The following is an 18,850-nucleotide window of genomic DNA, read 5'->3' on the forward strand; positions in this document are numbered from 1 at the left end:
TGCCACAAAATGGCTGCTGCAGGAAGTGGAGCCAGCTATAAAATGTCTGCTACAGTCACCTTCAGTCACACAGTGAAGATCCTTGTGCTGTGGAAACAGCTTCTGCCAAAGCAATGTTTTTAAAAATCTGCACAGCCCATCAAATTTCTAATTGTCAATCAGAAGCCATGTTTGGCAAAAGCCCTACCTAGTCCCACCCACTTTCTAAAACGCTTGGTGGGCACCAGGAAAGGAGTTGGCAGGTGCAATGGTGCCCATGGGCACCACATTGAGGACCCCTGCTATAAGCCATCTCTCTGCCCCAAACAGCTTGGTGGGAAGGAGAGAATATAGGGAAGTAAGGCCCTATGAGGCCCGGGCTCTTCCTATTTCAAATAAGCAAAACTAAAAAATGCTTCTGGCCTTGTGGTTTAGTGCTCAATTATTACTTGAGATGAAGCACTATTGAACGGAGTGGGATATATTTCTAGGTAGATGTGCATAGATTTGGGATGCATGTTCTTAACTTCCTTGAGCATCTGTTTCCTTTGAATTTTGGAATGGCTTGTAACGCTGGGCTTCACTAGTATTGCTGGAGCCATGGGCTCTGTTGTACAGGAAGGTTTTAAGTGAATTGTAAGTGGCTCCACTTGAACCCACCTCTGTGAATTTAGGAGCAGAAGTGAGACTTCTATAGTTGCCAGGTGCTTCAGCGTTCATACTTTTGGGAATCCTCAGGATTCTTACGGCAGCAAATTAAAATCTCATGACGCTTAACTAGACTGCAAGGCTTCTATATGTGGCCACTACTGTACACATAGATTAAAGATGGAAAGCAATAGTATGGCGCCAACAGCTCAGCCATATTTTACATTCAGCACATTAAGCTCCATGTTCTATTTTTATTTGTGTGTGTGGTAAGTAACAACAACAACATTTGATTTATATACCGCCCTTCAGGACAACTCAACGCCCACTCAGAGCAGTTTACAAAGTGTGTTATTATTATTCTCATGTCAATCACCCTGTGAGGCGGGTGGTGGGGTTGAGAGAGCTCCAAGAAGCTGTGATTCAGCTGGCTTCAAATGGAGGAGTGGGGAATCAAACCTGGCTCTCCAGATTAGAGTCCTGCTGCTCTTCAATCAATCAGATTTATTTACAGTTAATAACCAGTGCTCTTCATCAGTACACCAAACTAACTCCATCCCTTCAAAGCCACAAGATTGTGACTGCACACATTCACGGATTCATTTGCAGCACCCTTCCTACTGACGGCAGGTAGGCAATCTATCATTAGTACTGCTATTCAATGTGGCTTCACTGGGTCCTGCCCCATGATTTAGGGTGCTGGGACCTGGCAAACTTAAACTATGCTCACATTTCACAAGGCAACCCAATTGGTAGGAATAAAGCTACTGAGACATTTGTCATAGGGAATAGTTTCTTTCCCCCCTTTGCACTTCTTCATGTGTGCATGTTACAGGATTTCTGTCTACCTGGAAAAATTCTGCTTTTTAAGAACACTTCGAAGAGCAGTTTTATTTCTGCCTGGAAAGGCAAATATTGACACAGAGCTTGAACAAAAGCTTTTAGAATCCCATATGTGCTGCAGGTCCTACAAGAGTATCAGGAAGACACGTATTCTCTCTAAGTGAAAATGATCCTGCTTTGATACGCCTGCAAATCCTTCGCTGAGGTTTCAGAAACTAAGGGGCAGCTTAGAATAATGCACTGAGGGGTAACTAATAAAAAGTACACATGACACGGATGGTGTTTGATGCAATCTTTTGATCATGCAACAGCCATGCTTCTGTATTCTAGATATGCTGAAGTTCCCAAGCTGTCTTCAAGGACAGCTCTGTGTATAGCAGGATACCAACAGTAGTCTAGCTGAGAGGTTCCTAGGTTAGTAACTTATACCCCTCCCAGGAAGATGATGAAAGACACTCCTGCCACAAGCCACCTCTGTTAGTCCCTTGCCATGAAAACCCCACTAGGGGTCGCCATAAGTCAAATATGATTTGAGGGCAGGATTTCATTCATTCGAGAAGGGAACTAGAACTGGGTTCTATTATACTGATGATCCTTTACTACTAAATCCCAGACTGCCTCTCTCAGCAGTCAGCAGTTTTGTGTAACAACTTCAGTGTTAGTGGTCTGGGTGTTAGTCTAGAACTGAGAGGAGAGACTGGCTGAAATGTACACTCAACCATGAAGTCTCCTCGGGCCAGTCACTCTCACCTTACCTTGCTTTTTATTGCAAGACAAAATTTGGATCAACCGATCTCTGATGCTGCAGATCTGAATCCATCATGTTTAGCCCTTGACCCGGTTACCTGTGGTAGGAAAGGCCCCAGAAACAAACAGGAAAGTTTTATCAAAATAGCTTGTTTTAGGTGACGAGCAGGGGTCATTTCATACAAAAAGAGCTGGGGGAACTCATTAGCATAACTCATTAGCATATGCCACACCTCTTGCCATCACCAGAAGTGTGTCATTAGTATAACTGATTTGCATATGCCACACCCCTGACATCACCTATTCTGGCTGTTTTGGACCCAATCCTGGTCATTCAGGGCCGAAATTGGGCCCAAAATGGCAAAAAGGGGCTGAAAATGACTGAAAAGGGCCCCCAAAATGGTCAGGATTGGGCTGCTAATGAGCAGGAGAGTGATCCACCACCTGTCAGAGGCCCGATTTGGGCCGTTTCGGGCCCAATCCAGGCCAAAACAGGCCCCAAATGGCCGAGAGTCAGGTGGGCAGGGCCACCTGACATGTGACCTCTTTGGGGAACTGCTGAAACTGCGTTCCTGTGCATTCCCCCTTGAAATGAGCCCTGGTGATGAGCCATATAACATAAGTATTTGGGAGCAGGTTATTGTCTGGGCTGTAATGTACATGAATATTTGCAAGGCTGTGCTATTCACTACTCGTTAGAAAGTCTTCCAAATCTTGATGAATACAGCCCTCCTTATTTTTATTCATTTATTTAAAACATTTATTTGATGCTTTTTTCACCCAAGGTGGCGAACAACAGATATTAAAACATCAGATGATTTGTAGAACAGTGGGTCATGGTGTGAGATGAAGGAAGGCCAGAGAGAGGTATGAAGTAGGTGTGTTGAACCAAAATATTTTTGGGCAATGAAGTTCAAAGAAGAGGGCAGCGTTAGGGAAGCAAAATTGGCTGTGTTTGGTGAGGAAAGCAAACAGGTGTAAGGGACATCCTTTGGACATCCTATTGGATGGTGAAGTGATTGATGGGAGAGAGAGCATACAGGAAAGATGGACTTTACTCATTTTATTACCATGAGCTTGAATTTTTGGCAAGTCAAGGGAACAGGTATGGACTGTCACGAAAACTTTTCTCGGCACCCTTGGTATTCAAACCTAACACCTGGGAAATATAGTCAAGAGGACTTTTGTCTCAGTTGGGTCTTAACAATGGCAGCGGTAGTGGAGTGTCTTTTTTTTTGTACATTTCATTTGTGACAGATAAAATGCATGTTGTCTGGTTGGTGGGGTTTTTTTTTTTGGCTCTCTGTGTTGTTGTTATAACCTTGAGTCTGTGAGAAGCATTGCTGGCAACAGAGCAAATGCAATCAAAGGTGGCTTTTTTTGATTTGAGTGGGAGCTTGGCGCCAGAGCGATAAACCAGGTTAATTACTCTCAGAGGCAGGAGCTAAGAAGCATCCCAATAACGAACAGGAGATTTGCGAAGAAACGAGCTCTTTAATTCTATCTGATTCCCACCAGAAAATGAGACTCAAAGAAGAGCGAAGCGGTAATTGCAATTGGAAGCGGCTACTGAAGTATCCAGAGGAGTGTAATGGAAACCCTTGTTTATGAACGACACCAGGAACAAGAAATGAAAACTATTTTGTCTCTTGAAGTCAAAGGGAGGTAGATGCTGGAATTAAAGCCACATTCTGCAAGGATTGCGCAAAGGAAAAAAAAAAGACTATAATTAGGAACCACAGGCCCAAACTGTTGTCCAAACCCAAAGCAATCAGAAGATGGAGAAATGAGAAGGGGAGCTGAGGGCCTGTTTAGACATGTAGTGTCTGTAGGAGATATTCCTTTCAGTACATGTCAAAGATTGAACTCAGAATTCTCCCAAGGTCATTAGTAAACAACCTGATAATGAAAAGATGAGTCATCAGAAGTTGTCATCAGGAAGAAAGCAAGGGATACAATGTTGTCAGCTGTGGAATACAGCAGCTACCTCTGATAAGCATACCTGGGGCTTGCTGGTTACATGAGCAAAGACCATGATGGTGATAAGGGACCAATGATGTTATGATATAGAAACATAGAGCTGGAAGGGTCATTTAATCCAACCCCCTACACAAAACAGGAAATTCACAGCTACCTTGCCCCTCACCTCCCCCCATAACCCCTGCTTTATACCCAGAGAAAGGCAAAAAACCTCCAGGATCCGTGGTCAATCTGGCTGGGTGGAAAATTCCTTCCTGATCCCAAAGTGGTGATCGGCATTACCCTGGACAGGGTCATGGTAATTATAATTCATGGAACAGCAGAGCTCCTCTGTTGCAGGATTTTTGATACCCAGGCCTTCAGGGAAAAGACAGGAAAGTGGACTGGCACATTTAGTACACTCACTTTTTGGTATTAGTGCAAAGGGAGGGAGGCAGAGACCAGAACCACCAGTGTGTTTACTAATGAGAGCTCTGAATGGTGGGATCCAGTGTTCCCCATCCACTGAATTCCTGGCTGTCATATGCAACTTGTAGAAGACCAGCCCAAGTCTGGCTGATCTTTGCCAACAGGGAGTGCTGCATGGCCTCCTCCAGGCCTCAGACTGGGGCGGGGGTTGCTTCACTCTTGCCCTCCCCCACTCATCTAACCTCGATCCTTTGAGCCCGAGGAGAAAGATCCAGCATGGGTTCCTCAACTGACTTCCCTTTGTCTTGGTGAAGGGCCTGTCTTGTCTGGAGGCCAACCTCTTAAGTGGCTCCAACCCTCTGGAACTCCCATGAGCTCTGAGCAGTTCCTGTAGGAAGCTCCTGCCATCCCCACATCTCAGCTGTGATTCATCTCCTTGTCCCCCAATTCAGCTCCAAGCTGCCTCCCAGCTGATTATCAGGCAGTGGGCTGTTACAGTGCCAGTCATTCCCAACCATTTGATCCAGAGGTGTTGCCTTAAAGATGCCATGCATGTTCCTGACTTGGAAAATGGATGCTGAGGGTGACACCTCAAATCCCCCAGGGGGCTGGGGGTTATCACATACTCATGTGGCAACCCTTTTGAGTCCTGCCAATGATTTAAACCAATCCAAAGCACATCCCCTGATACCTACTTCTGCCTCCAAATGTTTCAAGAAGATGGTGTGATCTACTGTATTGAAAATAAACCCAGTAGGAGCACTAAAATAGCATGACCTTTGTCTACCTTCAGACAGAGATCAGCAACTAAAGCCACCAGTGCTGTCTCCATCCTGTAGCCTGGCCTGAAACCAGACTGAAAAGAGTCCAGACAGAGCACGGGTTATCCAAGAAAGCCATGAATTGGTTCACCACTGATCTCTCGATCACCTTGCTCAGAAAGGGTGGATTAGACAGGGCCATAATGGGCTACATCACTTTGCTGTATGGATGGTTTTTAAATTAGATGAATAACGGCCTCTTTGAGTAGCTGAGGGAAAGTGCCCTGAGTCAGTGACTGCTTTATGATGGACAACAATGACTTGTTAATGTTCTCCTTACATGATCTGCAGTAACCAGGATGGACAAGGGTCCAGAGGACAAGTGGCAGCCTCCCCATATCCCACAAATCTGTCAACATCCATCAAAGTAAATGGGTCAAAATGGTAAATCAGCGGAATGGGCTAGATGGTGGGTTAGCCATTTCATTTGTCTGAGCCATGATTGACAAAGACAACATGAGTTGTGTATGCTGGTGTACTTGTGTTTAGTGTTGACTGCGGTTTGGCCTAATGTTCTATTTTTCATAGGTAGTTCTATTTCTGTTTGCGGGTTACATTATGCTGGTGTGCCACTGTAGAATATGCCTTTCCCTACCACCAGTAGTGATAGGCAAGACACATTTCTTTTAAGCCAGTAGGATGTAGTAGATAAAGTGTCAGACTAAGATCTGGGAGACCAATGCTTGAATCTTTGCTTTGCCATGGAAGCTGGTGGGGTGACATTGGACCTGTTAGTCTCTCTCAGCCTAAGCTACTTCCCAGGATGGTGGTGGTGATGATGATAAAAATGGGAAAGAGAGAATGATCTTGTAAACTACTTTGGGACTCTGTTGTGGAGAAAAGTGGATTATAAATATCTAAAATAGATAGATTGAAGAAGAACTGCCATGTACTAAATTAGGTCAACATCCCTCAGCGACTATCCCAGACTTCAGAGGTTTTCTTCAGTCTACTTTACCCAAAGGTACAGGCTCCGTTATCAAGTCCTACTGTTTGCACCAATTTGACAAACAGAAGCTCTTGGGGGCTGTTTCAAATTGGGAAAATGACACGGAGGAGAAAACTGAAACTCCTCTTTCCCCTATCATAGTCTTAAGTACAAACTAAACCATATTAGACATGGGCATGAACAGGAAAAAAAATGAACGTGTTCGTTGTTCATTGCCATCCACTAACAATGAACAATGAACATTGATGAACATGACCTGTTCACGAACATGTTCATTGTTCGTTGTTCGTGGGGGCCAGCAGGCTCTCCTCCAGCCATCAAGATCCCTACCACACCACTCCCAGAACCTCTACCTGATCAGGCAGCAAGAAATGTACCAATAATAAATAATAGCTTGGTCCCAGAGCCTGGCAGCAGCCCTGGAACTTGAAGAGGTAGATCCCTATCCCACCACACACAAAGAAAATTCAAGCTCCAATGCACTCTCCCTGTCTCTCTCTCAAAATGCCAAGAGCAACTGCCTCTCCCTCACTTTCTGCCAAACCTGAGCTGGGAGCCCCCTCCCCCCTGCTCTTGGCTTCATTGTAACAAATTTGGAGCTCCACACTTGAAAGGAAGACCTGCCTATCAAGCTAAATCGGACTTAGATTGAGGTTTCCAGGGCAACAGCAGGAGTTCAGACAGAGTTCAGGCAGTCCCTGCCTCCAGTTGCCAAGGGAATTGATTGCAGGTGCCAGACGAACAGCAATGAATGAGGCTTGCAACGACCACCTGTTCATTTAGAATGGGGCCTCATGAACAGCTTGTTCGCGAACAGCTGATTGGGCTGTTCGTGGCTTTTTTTAGTTCGTATTGCTGTTCATGCCCATCTCTATTCCATATACCTGCTTTTTTATAAAAAGCACCCAGCTTGAGAGGTTTATGCAGGGACCTCCGAGCATCCCATCTGATGGGACCTTTCTCTAGAGATGCCAGTTATTAAACCTTAAGGTTTTATACATGTGAAGCAGTAATGAAAGATTACTGCTTCCCTGCCTACTCTTCCTGAACAGGATCTTTCGTGTGGGCTAGATTAAGAAATACTGAGGGCCTACTCTTTTCCAAGTCGAAGAGGCCCCAAGAAGGTCCTTTAGTATTTTTAAAAAAAATATTTCGAGGCTCCTCATAATCTGAGGTCCCTAAACTGCAGTATACATAGTTGATGAGTAAATCCAGCTCTGTTCTATCCACCTGATGTTTCCTACATTCAGAATAAGAATGTAGAAGGGCCAAACTTAATGCCTGGCACCTCTAATTAAAATGCTCTGACCAGGATAGCCCAGATGAGCCTGATCTCATCAGATCTCAGAAGCTAAGCAGGGTCTGCCTTGGTTAGTAATTGGATGGGAGACCTCCAGCGAAGACCAGGGTTGCAGAGGCAGGCAATGGCAAACCACCTCTGTTAGTCTCTTGCTATGAAAGTCCCACCAGGGTAACCATAAGTCAACTATGACTTGAGGGCACTCTCCATTCCCACTGGTTGATATATGTGAGGCAATGTGATTGTGGAAGACCTGTGAAATCCTGAAGAAATCCGTAGAGGTATTGAGCTTGAGGGACTGTTGGCTTGCAGTGGTTCTTTTAAAAGGGAGAGGATTCCATAACTCAATTGCCCATCATTGTATGAGTCCCCAGGGAACAATTGCCATCTTCTCCACGTCAAAGATCTTAAGCAGTACCGTTGTGATTGATCTCAGCCTGAGAACTTGCTGCCAGTCAGGGTTAGCATTACTGCCCAAGGTGGATGGATGATGTGTGGTAATGTAAGTTGGCTTTCGTATTTTGCAGTCAGCATGAAACACCAGTGCCAAGATCAACAGCTGGTACCACCATTAGTTTTTGGGTTCCCTAGGGTCATGCAGATAGGATACATTTCTGATCGGCAGATGTGAAAATACTCCACTAATAAACCAAACAGAACTATATCAAACTTCTGCCAAGGCAATATTATGAACTTATTTTATCTTGCTGAATTAATAAAAGTTGAACAGAAATGCATAAACAAACGAGGCAGTACCAGTTTGGGTACAAACACTGCTAGGCATCGACAAAATGATTTTAGAAAATCATCTCCAGTTTTCTTTCTGGCCGTCGTCTTAGCGTATGTTAAGATTCTATCAGAGGTGAGGAGGAAAGAATGGCAGTCCCAGCGCTTACTGAATGCTAATATGGTTTTTGCATTCTCCGTGCTTGTCATGCATAAGCATTCTTCTTTGCAAGACTGCGAAGGAGAAAAGTTGCGACCCTGCCATTTGTAATTCATGTGTATTTTTTAAGGCTTCTAATATCCGGCCAAATGAAAGGGAAGGCAGATTTACTTTTTGGTATGAACATGAAATGTATTTACTAAATATTCTGAAGAGACAAGTTCAAACGACGAAAGGAAGCATCAAGGCACTAGAGATTCTGATCAAGAAAAGTAGGCCGGGAAGCAGAGGTCTATCCTTGTTGCTCAGAGAACAGTGAGCAAGTATTTTTGATTTTCCTTAACACCTCAATATGTCAAGGGCAGCAAGCATGTTGTACATCTTGATTTTTTACAGGCGATACTAACACGAACGGAATAATATTAGAGAAGGCTGGAATATTTTAGCATATTTTTCTTCCCTTGCCATTTCTCTTCAACTCTGTGTTTTCTGATGGAAATCCATGATAAATGAGGACATGGTTAGGATAAACACTGGGTTACAATAAACTCCGGAGCGGTTGCGTCCAATATCTCTCACCCCATCCTCCATCTTGGCCTACCCTACTAGATAGCTATCAATAATTCCATTCCAAATGCCCCAAATGGAATAATAAGGAACCATTGTGGAGCCATTTTGATGGGAAAGCTGAGTGACAGTCTGGTTGAGGTTCTCCATCCTCTACCACTTAGGAGCAGCTGTGTTTGCTGTCATCCTTTAATTTGAGAAGGATTAGCCGTTATCTTGTCACCCATGATGAGGGGAGCTTTTTCTTGTTATGGCCCCAGATCTTAAGCTTCTATAATTCTGTCTTTAAAACCCTGACTTATATGAAGTGATAAACTCCACTGGGGAGAAAAAGAGATCAAAGTTTGCAACAAGGCTGTTCAGTAATATATATATATATATATATATATATATATATATATATATATACATATATATATATATATATACACACACACACACACACACACAAAATCCCCAGTTTTAGTGGTAAAATCTCCAATAACCAAAAATTGAATGGAACTCCAGATAATCACTGAGTCCATGATCCTGTCTCTTCTGATCTCATGGAATAATTTTTTTACTGCTACTGGATAAAAACTTTTTCAAATTCAGCAAAATTTGGTAAAGATTAATATCTTTATCTTCCCTTATTCCTCTGAGGCTTAGATTTCTGCTGCTTTGAACGGTTTCCAACCCTGGTTTCCAACCCTGTATACCGATTGGTTGGGAACCCTTGGAGTTCTTGGACATTCTATTGCAAGGGGCCAAGATGGTTTAACCCTGTTTCTTTTCTTCTCCTGCCCTCCTGTTCTTCTCACTCTCCTATATCCCTTTGAAATATATTACTAATGTTGATTTTAATATACTCTTTTTGTTTACGAATTGTATACCTGCCATTCAGTCTGGTAGATCTGCAAGGCTCCTGACAATTGTAACAGTATAAATCAAAATGAGATAAAAATCTGTTCTAAAACAATAACCCACTTGAGAAGAAAACACTTAACTAGATAGATTGATCCCATATAAAGTGTTGGCTAGTATTAGATTGTCCAGGTAAGTACTGACATGGCAGGAGGAAAAGGCCGTGGCCAGGTTTTATACGGCTAGCCAATCACAGCGGTTGATGTTGCAGACTGTGGCTGATTCCGCATATGTTGGATAATGCACTTCCAATCCTCTTTAGAGATCATTTGGAACGGATTTTTTTGTGTGCAGAACAAAAAATCCACCTCAAACGATTGATGAAGTGCATTGAAAGTGCATTATCCAACGTGTGCGGAATCAGCCTGTAATTCCTTTCTGGACCTGTGGAAGGCTTCGAGGCTTGAAATAATGCAGCGTACAGTAGCAATGTGTTCCTGCCTCAAGCCTTGATATTCTGGGTTTAAGCCCTAGAGTTCCTGGCAGTTACTGACCTCAGCACACTATGTACCATGCTGCATGGTGGCAGGTCTCACAAGTTGGTGTTGGGCCCTGTTAGGGCCAGGTTATTCTGACCCACTGATGCTGGCCTTGGGCAAAAGCCTCGTAATTTGTTTTATTCCTGAATTTTGCCCTGCTTCTGGTGTTAGCCTTGGGCCTGTGCTCAGTTGAACAGATTGACCAAGAATCCCAACAGTTTCTCACAGTCTCTCTTCAATGTAAGAAACAGAATGAAGAGAACCTGTCAGATATTTGTATGGGCTTTTCCAATTGCTGTCAACAGATTAATGGTGAGTGTTTCTAATATCATTTTATTGCATTGCTTTGGGGTATTAACTTGTCTTTCTTTTTTAAAAAAGTAGCTATGTAAAAAATGTCACTTTGCCATGAGTCATTCTCCCCCCCCCCGTCATGTTACCTTGCATATATTTGCACAATTCTTCAGAGTTTTTGTGTGCTTCAAGCCATTCAGTATGTAGTGTTTGTTTCATACATCCTCAGCGATTAGCAGAGCAAACAATCACGGTTGTGCAATTGCAGAGAGTAATCGTAGCCTAACTGCACTGGCATTGAGGACTCTTAAGCAAGAGTTAAATATCCTTTGCACATGCGGGCCAGGTATTTACTAGGTAAGGCATGGCTTCTAGACCTGTTTGGACTAGAAGATCTAACAACCCGAGAAGGAAAGTGATGCTTGGGGGTGGAGAAGGAGGCTAAGCTAGCTTTTGGTGACTCAACTCTTCGTTGCTTTATTAAAACAAGCAGGCTGCTACAAGCATGTATGCACAAAAAGATCATTACACAAGAAAAAACAGAGTCAGGAAAATTAAACAAAGCAAAGCTTTAGTGGCTGTCTTGAAGGCAAATATAGGCAGCTGGGCTCTTGATCCCAATTAATCTGTTCTGAAAAGAACAACAGTCTCTGTATGTTGGAACCAACCTCACGTCTCAGGTCTGTGCAGTTCTTCCTTGTCTTGGCGTTTTGCCTTCTTCACCTTTACTCAGATGGGGTGGGTTTGAAAATATCCACAAATACAGTTCAGTGCCAAATCTAGTGTCCAAAGGTGAAATCTGAACATTGCAAGCTTCTGTTATGACAGAATAGACAAAATTCAAAATGATCAACCAGACCGAACAGAAAAGGAATACTTTTTCCTCCTCCAAAGCTGGGCAGGCGTTTAGGAAATCTTAGCTGTTTTTATATTTTAATTTTTAGCAAAAGTGATCAGGCAGAGCAGAAGTTCTACATACCAAAGCTCAGAATTCAGAATATGGCTGCTTCTCCATAGGGATTTCCACCCACCCCCCCATAAGATTATCCTTATTGTTTTTTAGAGCATCCATACAACATCATGCCCAATCTGGGTGGGACTCGTGCGGAATCCCTTATTTTCCTCTGATAAACTAGATTCAAAATAAACCTCCTTAAATCCAGCTCACAGGGGCGGGGATGGCTCTGAGATGACCATCTGTCTGCAGCCAATCCAGGCTGGGGGCGGGGGAGACACAGTTAAGCTCCGCTTTCAAAATGGCAGAGTTAAGCTCTGCCTGTCCTTTCCCCTTTTTAGAACTCTAACAAGTTTTTGTTTCTTTTCTTAGTTGAGCTATGATGTAGCTCTTTACCAGGGCTCAGTTGTGAAGGGGAAAAGGAGAGGAAGGGGTGTTCAGACTGCTTCGTGGGGTATGAGTGTTGTTGTCCTGGCACTTCTGTGCCAATGCAGTGGAGGGAAATAGGGTGGGGGAATTACAGCTGTGAACGTTCCATGGGCGCGGTGCCATCACAGAAAATGCCCTGTCTGTAGTTGCCATTTATCTCGCCTCTGAAGGCAGGTGCACAGAGAACAGGCCATGTCAGGCAGATCTTAACTGGTGGGCTGGAGAGTATGGGAGAAGACGGTCCTTCAGGTTGATTAGAATGTGGGTCGGGGGCTTTTCAGTTGTGGTCCTTTAGAATGAGCCACCCTCCTGAGATGTGAACTTGTATGGCAACTCAAACCTTCTACCTAAACTCGCTTTTAAAGTAGAGCTGATGTGTTTGGTTTAAGGAAGAGAGAGGACAGACCCTTCCGTGAGGCATATGAAGTTTGCTGCGTACTTATTTGGCCCACCAACTTCAAGGTGGGATCTCTGAAATTCTTCCAGAATTACAACTGATCTCCAGACCACAGAGATCAGTTCCCCTAGGGGAAGCGGCAGCTTTGGTAGGCAGACTGTATGGTATCTAATCTGGAGAGCCCGGTTTGATTCCCCACTCCTCCACTTGAAGCCAGTTGGGTGACCATGGGCTAGTCACAGCTCTCTGGAGCTCTTTCAGCCCCACCCACCTCACAGGGTGTTTTGTTGTGGGGATAATAATAACATACTTTGTAAACCGCTCTGAGTGGGGATTAAGTTGTCCTGAAGGGCGGTATATAAATCAAATGTTTGTTGTTGTTGTTGTTATTATTACATCACATCCTGCCTGAGTTCTTTCCATTCCCTATACTCTACCCTCTCCAGGCATTGCCCTCAAATCTCCAGGAATTTCCCAAGATGGAGTTGGCAACTCTACTGGTATATGGCATGTGATATTGAGGGAGGAATGGAGGGCTTGGTGAGATTCATGAAAACTTTTAAATCCAGGTAGGGTTTTTTAGGGGGGTGGGGGGAAGGTTACAGTTCAGCCTAGTGGATAAAATTACAGGGATTTCTCATCTTTTTTTGTGTTTAAAATGCTGTTTATTCATCTCCCTGTAGTTTTAATAAGAAACTTGCATGTGTTTCCAATCTCCTTTGCCTTTTCACTTACCTCAGACTTCCCTTATATAGGTAAAGTACCACTGAATTGCCCTGACTGGAATAGCTGAGGTGAACTTGATCTCGTCAAATCTCAGAAGCTAAAGCGGGGTTGGCCTCTGTTAATAATTGAATGGGAGACCTCCAACGAAGACCAGGGTTGCAGAGGCAGGCAATGGCAAACCACCTCTATTAGTCTCTTGCCATGAAAACCCCACCAGGGGTCACCATAAGTCAGCTGTGACTTGAGGGCACTCTCTCCACTGTTGAATCGTTATCTTGTTTCTTGCTTTGGATCTGCCTTTTATATCTATGGATTTGTGTGAACTGGCTTTCCAGTTAATTAAAAGAGTCTAATAGGTCATTACGGCCACTATGATAAGGAGTAATGCATAGTGTAAATATTCCCTATGGTGAGTCAGACCAAAAGTATGTCTGTCTTCATGCTCCCAAGATTCTCACCAGCATGACGGTTTACGGATACACCCCTCTTCTTATCCTCAGTATCTAGTAATTGGAAGTCTCATACTTCTAAACATGGGCATTGTATTCTAAGACATCCTGGTTGACAGACATCTTGAAGCAATGAGTTCCATAGATTGATTACGGAGGGCATGAAGAATATAAGAAATGAATTGACTTCAGTGAACTTTTTTTAACCACTTATCTGATTTCTTATTCCAAGATGTACGTGTATAATATAATTTCTATTCAAGCTTAAAGTGAACTATTGTAACTATGACTCAATATTGTATTATTCAAGTGAACCCCCCCTCCCTTTTCCCAACCCTCCCATTGTTTAAAGTGAAGGTCTGGAAACGATTAAAAATACAGCTAAGGCTTCTGATAACATTTAATACACATTTTCCAGGGATGGAATTCCTCCGAAAGCACTGATTGGCTTACTTTGCTGCGTCGATTATTACAATAATTATGAAACCTAATGCTTCTCTCCCACCTGGAGCCATGTGCGGTATTACTTTCTTGCACGCAGTACTGTACTTAGCAGCAATTTTATTTGATCAGCTGTACATACAATGACTAAAAGGTTCCTTTTCAAGAGAGGATTTTTGTAGCTGCAAGTTTTTGCTATCGTGTTCTAAGTTTCAGTCCAATTTAAAACCTCAGAAAGATAACTCTGTTTTTTTTTTTTAATCGAATGGAGTCGCCATGTTACTATGTTAAAAATATGTAGGAGACAGATTGCTTGCTGCCTGCAACCCCAAATGGGACGGAGCCATAACGGCACGATAGAGCCTTTATTTGCATGCACAAGGTCCCAGGTTCCATCTCCAGCATCTCCAACCGAAAGGATCAAGTAGTAGGTGAAGTGCAAGACCTCCACCTGAGACCCTGGATAGCGGCTGCCAGTCAGAGCAGGCAATACTGACCTTGATAGACCAGTGGTCTAATTCAGCCTAAGGCAGCTTCCTTTAGGGCTATGGCTCAGTGAGATTCATCTGCGTATCCAAGCTTACATTTGGGTTTGGTTTGAAGAATCACATCTTCAATGGCTACTAGTCGTGATAGTTAAATGGAACCTCCAGGATCAGAGACAGTTTACCTCTGAATATTGTTTGTTGTGAGGTGACTGTTTTCTTCATCCCTCCTTCCTGGTGATTCCCGTGGATAACAGAATGCTAGACTAGACGCAGGTTTTGTTTTGTTCTCATCCAGCACTACTTCTTAATGGTCTTAATTTCATTGTTATGCATGGGAGAGGGTAATACTTACTATATTTGACTGCTATTTTTCCTGGGATTGGAAGAATGGGTTGCATGTGTGAATGGTCATTCATGGGGAGAGGGGGGGGGGAGGGGGGGAGAGCAGGGAGCTAGCACAACAGCAAGAAAGGTTAGCAGAGTCCCCACTATTTTTTTTTCTTGGGTGCTTGGCATTTTGTGTGTATGTGTGTGGGAAAGCATAAAAATGATATTGCATACTTGCAGCCTGAACAATACATTCCAGAAAAAGCTTTGATTCCACTGAATGAATAAACTGGCCCTTAATCTGATGATACAGTCGCCTGTTGTTGCAGTCAGCAAGAAATCTGTCTCCCAAAATATTTTATCCCTAAGAAAAAAAAATACCCTCGCTGATGCTTGAATATGCCTGCCTGGGATACTTGAATATGTCTGCCTGGTACTAAAAGTGTTAGCTATATTATCTTTAAGTGCTGTGGATTTTTAATTTTTAAACACAAGTTTTATTCTACGTAACTACCCTATTAAAATATGCATTATATGTATCCCTAATGCCTGATTACCTAGTATTTCAGTTTTTTGTTTTAACCCTTAATATAAAAATGAGGAGGCCGTCTGATTCTTCTTTCAGTATCGTTCCTTCTTGCAGAAGTTAGCTGAAGGCCCCTCAAGGAAGCTTCTTTCTTTCTTTCTTTCTTTCTTTCTTTCTTTCTTTCTTTCTTTCTTTCTTTCTTTCTTTCTTTCTTCCTTCCTTCCTTTTCCTTTTCCTTTTCCTTTTCCTTTTCCTTTTCCTTTTCCTTTTCCTTTTCCTTTTCCTCTCTCTCCCCCCTTCCTTCCTTCCTTCCTTCCTTCCTTCTGTCTCGCACCCCATTTTGTCTCCTACTGGAGTGAAGAGCCGTGGCTGGGGTGGGGAGATTGGCTGTCCTGGCAATTTGTTTGTTTTTAAAATTCAAGGTGGGCCATGGCATGCCATCTGGTAAGCCTAGCTAGAAGACGCCAGCTCTCTTAATAACATTCGATAATAATAACATTCGATTTATATACCGCCCTTCAGGACAATGTTCACTCAGAGCGGTTTACAAAGTGTGAGGTGGGTGGGGCTGAGAGAGCTCCAGAGAACTGTGACTCACCCAAGGTCATCCAGCTGGCTTCGTGGAGGAGTGGGGAATCAAACCCGGCTCTCCAGATTAGAGTCCCATGCTCTTAACCACTACACCAAACTGGCTCTCCAAAACTTCCAAGACTTGGCAACCTAAATGATAGACAAATGAAACCCTCATTGTACAAGAGCATAACACCTCTGACTGCCAGTTGCTGGAAAAGGGGAAATACCGGGGGGGAGGCTTTTGCCATCATTTCTGGATGGCATTTCCTGATGGCCTCAGGGGGATGATAAATGGTGTGATTCTGCACAGCCCTTCGGTTCTCTTGGTGTGATTCTGCACAGCCCTTGGGTTTTCAAGTCTCTGCTACCCCTTGATGGCTGCTGCTGTTCTTTCTTGTTGCTTCCATTTTAATTGATTACACTTTTAAAAGCTGTTTTATTATGATTTTGTAGTTTTTATTCCATTTACTACCACAGGCCACTCTGTCAAAGGCAGTACATAAATTCTACAAACAAGCTAATAAAAGAAGGAAGGATAGTTGACCGTCCAGGGCCAAAAAGAAATGATCCCATGAATGCAGATAAACAATGGGCTTACATCTTTACAGACACTATAGCTGTGATGAGCAATTGATTTTGAATTTAATTAAAGCCTTCCCTTTTTTCTCTCTCCAGAAGGATTTTGCCATGTTGGAAAGTTAATAAAATGGTTTCCTATAATATCAAGATCATCTGAGGCTTCCAGCCTAGAGCAACAGAGTGTCTTCCGAGATGAAAACTACAAGGTGAAATAAAACAGTGAGCTTGTATTCAAGGTAAATGAAATGTGATTGATATAATTTGTAAACATATTGCCTCTTATCTGTAGATGTTGACTATCCTGATGGAACTGAATCTAAGCTTGAATTGTTCATTTGTTTGTTTTTAAGCCCATAGTTGGGCAGAAAGGTTTTTAGAAGAGGCACTTTTTCCTGCAAGTCATAAATGCTGATATCTGTTTACTGCATTATAGAAAAGTGAAAAGTAACGTAGTACTTTGAGTGAGTCCTAGCAGTGCTTTTTTGAAACAAGTCTTTAATTCTTTAAGCTGATTTATATTGTTCCTTTTCAGTATGGGAAAAAAACATTGCTGTACATCTACTAAGCAGAGATGGGCACGAACCGAAATACAAACCAAAATTCATGACGAACCAGGTTGGTTTGCGGTTTGCAAACCAGCGGTTTGTCAGATCCCATTTCTGACCAGCCACAAACTTTAGGCTGGTTCGTTTGGTTCATTTTTTTGGTTCGTCATTGCAGACAGCCTGGTGCCAATCAATCGGTTTCCTAGGCAACAGGGGGTGGACTTCCTGCAGACCTTCTGCTGGCCCAGAAGTGATGATTTTCTGACCTGGATGTGATGTTTTCATGAACCAAATGAACCAGTTCGCGAACCGGGGGGCAGGTTCATGAAAGTTCGTGGTTTATGTAATTTGACGAACCACGAACCACATGGTTCTTTTTTTTCTGATTCGTGCCCATCTCTACTACTAAGTAGTAGTAATTATTTTATGAAACAAAAGCAGGAAGGTTTGCTGTCCTCCAGGGGACTGGGGATCACCTGGAATTATAACAGATCTCCTGTTAAGAGAGATCAGTTCCCCTGAAGAAAATGAAAGCTGTGGAAGGTGGAATGTATGTGGTCCCTTCCCTAAACTCTACCTTTTCTAGGCTCCAACCCCCAAATCTCCAGGAATTTTCCAAACTGGAGCTGACTACACTAGAAATTGTGAAAAGTAGGATCTTATTTGAAGATATCCTTTGCATTGAGACCCTGGATTGATTTGCATTCATTTGTGGGTGATGGGCTTTAAATGTGCATCAAAGTGGTTAGATTCATAGGCTGTGGAGCTGCCAACCTCCAGGTGGGGCCTGGAGTTCTCCTGGAATTGCAACTGATCTCCAGATGACAGAGATAAGTTCCCCTGGAGAAAATGGCTGCTTTGGAAGTGAACTTTATGACATTATACCTTGCTGAGATCCCTCCCCTCTAGGGTTGCAAGGCTGAGCCTTGCAATTAGTGGGAGGGTTGGGGGTGGAGACATAGTAGGGCAGCATTGTGGCTATGACCACATCACTACTGGGGAAAACTCAGAAATGACCATGGCTAGCTCTAGGAATCATCAGAAACTCTATGGTAAAAGCATATGGTTTCCTTTGGAAGTGATGCTGTTATGCTCATAACACGGCTAGGTTTTTATTTTTTACCTCACCACTGCTCCAAGTGGTGGCAGGCGGTGGTTGCTCAGAGCAACAGATTCCCTGCCCTGACTGAGGATTTGGCATCACTAGTTCCCTCCCCAAACCCCATTCACCCCATGCTCCACCCCCAAATCTCCCAGGAATTTCCTAACCTGGTAACCCTATGTGAAAAGATTCATTCTGAGCCTTTTCGGTGTCTTTTTAGCTGCTCACAGTAAGCATCAATTATTCTTCTCGAGATGTGACTGTGAATGTATGTGGGAGTTTGGAGTTGTCAAGCTGGCTAAAAATTTCTGGTTGTATTTGAAGTCTATCTTTTCTTTTTTTGATGTGAAGAAAATGTGAGCCAGGGAATAGCGAGACTGGGTCATGAAATTCTCTTTCTTTGGAAGTTAAATCTCCTTTTGCCACAAGGGTATCCCAGTGTATTGTCACTGATAAAGCCTCTGTGATGACTCTTGCACCTTCCCTGAGCGAAGTCGGGTTTTAACACC

The sequence above is a fragment of the Eublepharis macularius genome, chromosome 18 (genome assembly GCF_028583425.1).
Source record: "Eublepharis macularius isolate TG4126 chromosome 18, MPM_Emac_v1.0, whole genome shotgun sequence".
Classification (NCBI taxonomy): domain Eukaryota; kingdom Metazoa; phylum Chordata; class Lepidosauria; order Squamata; family Eublepharidae; genus Eublepharis; species Eublepharis macularius.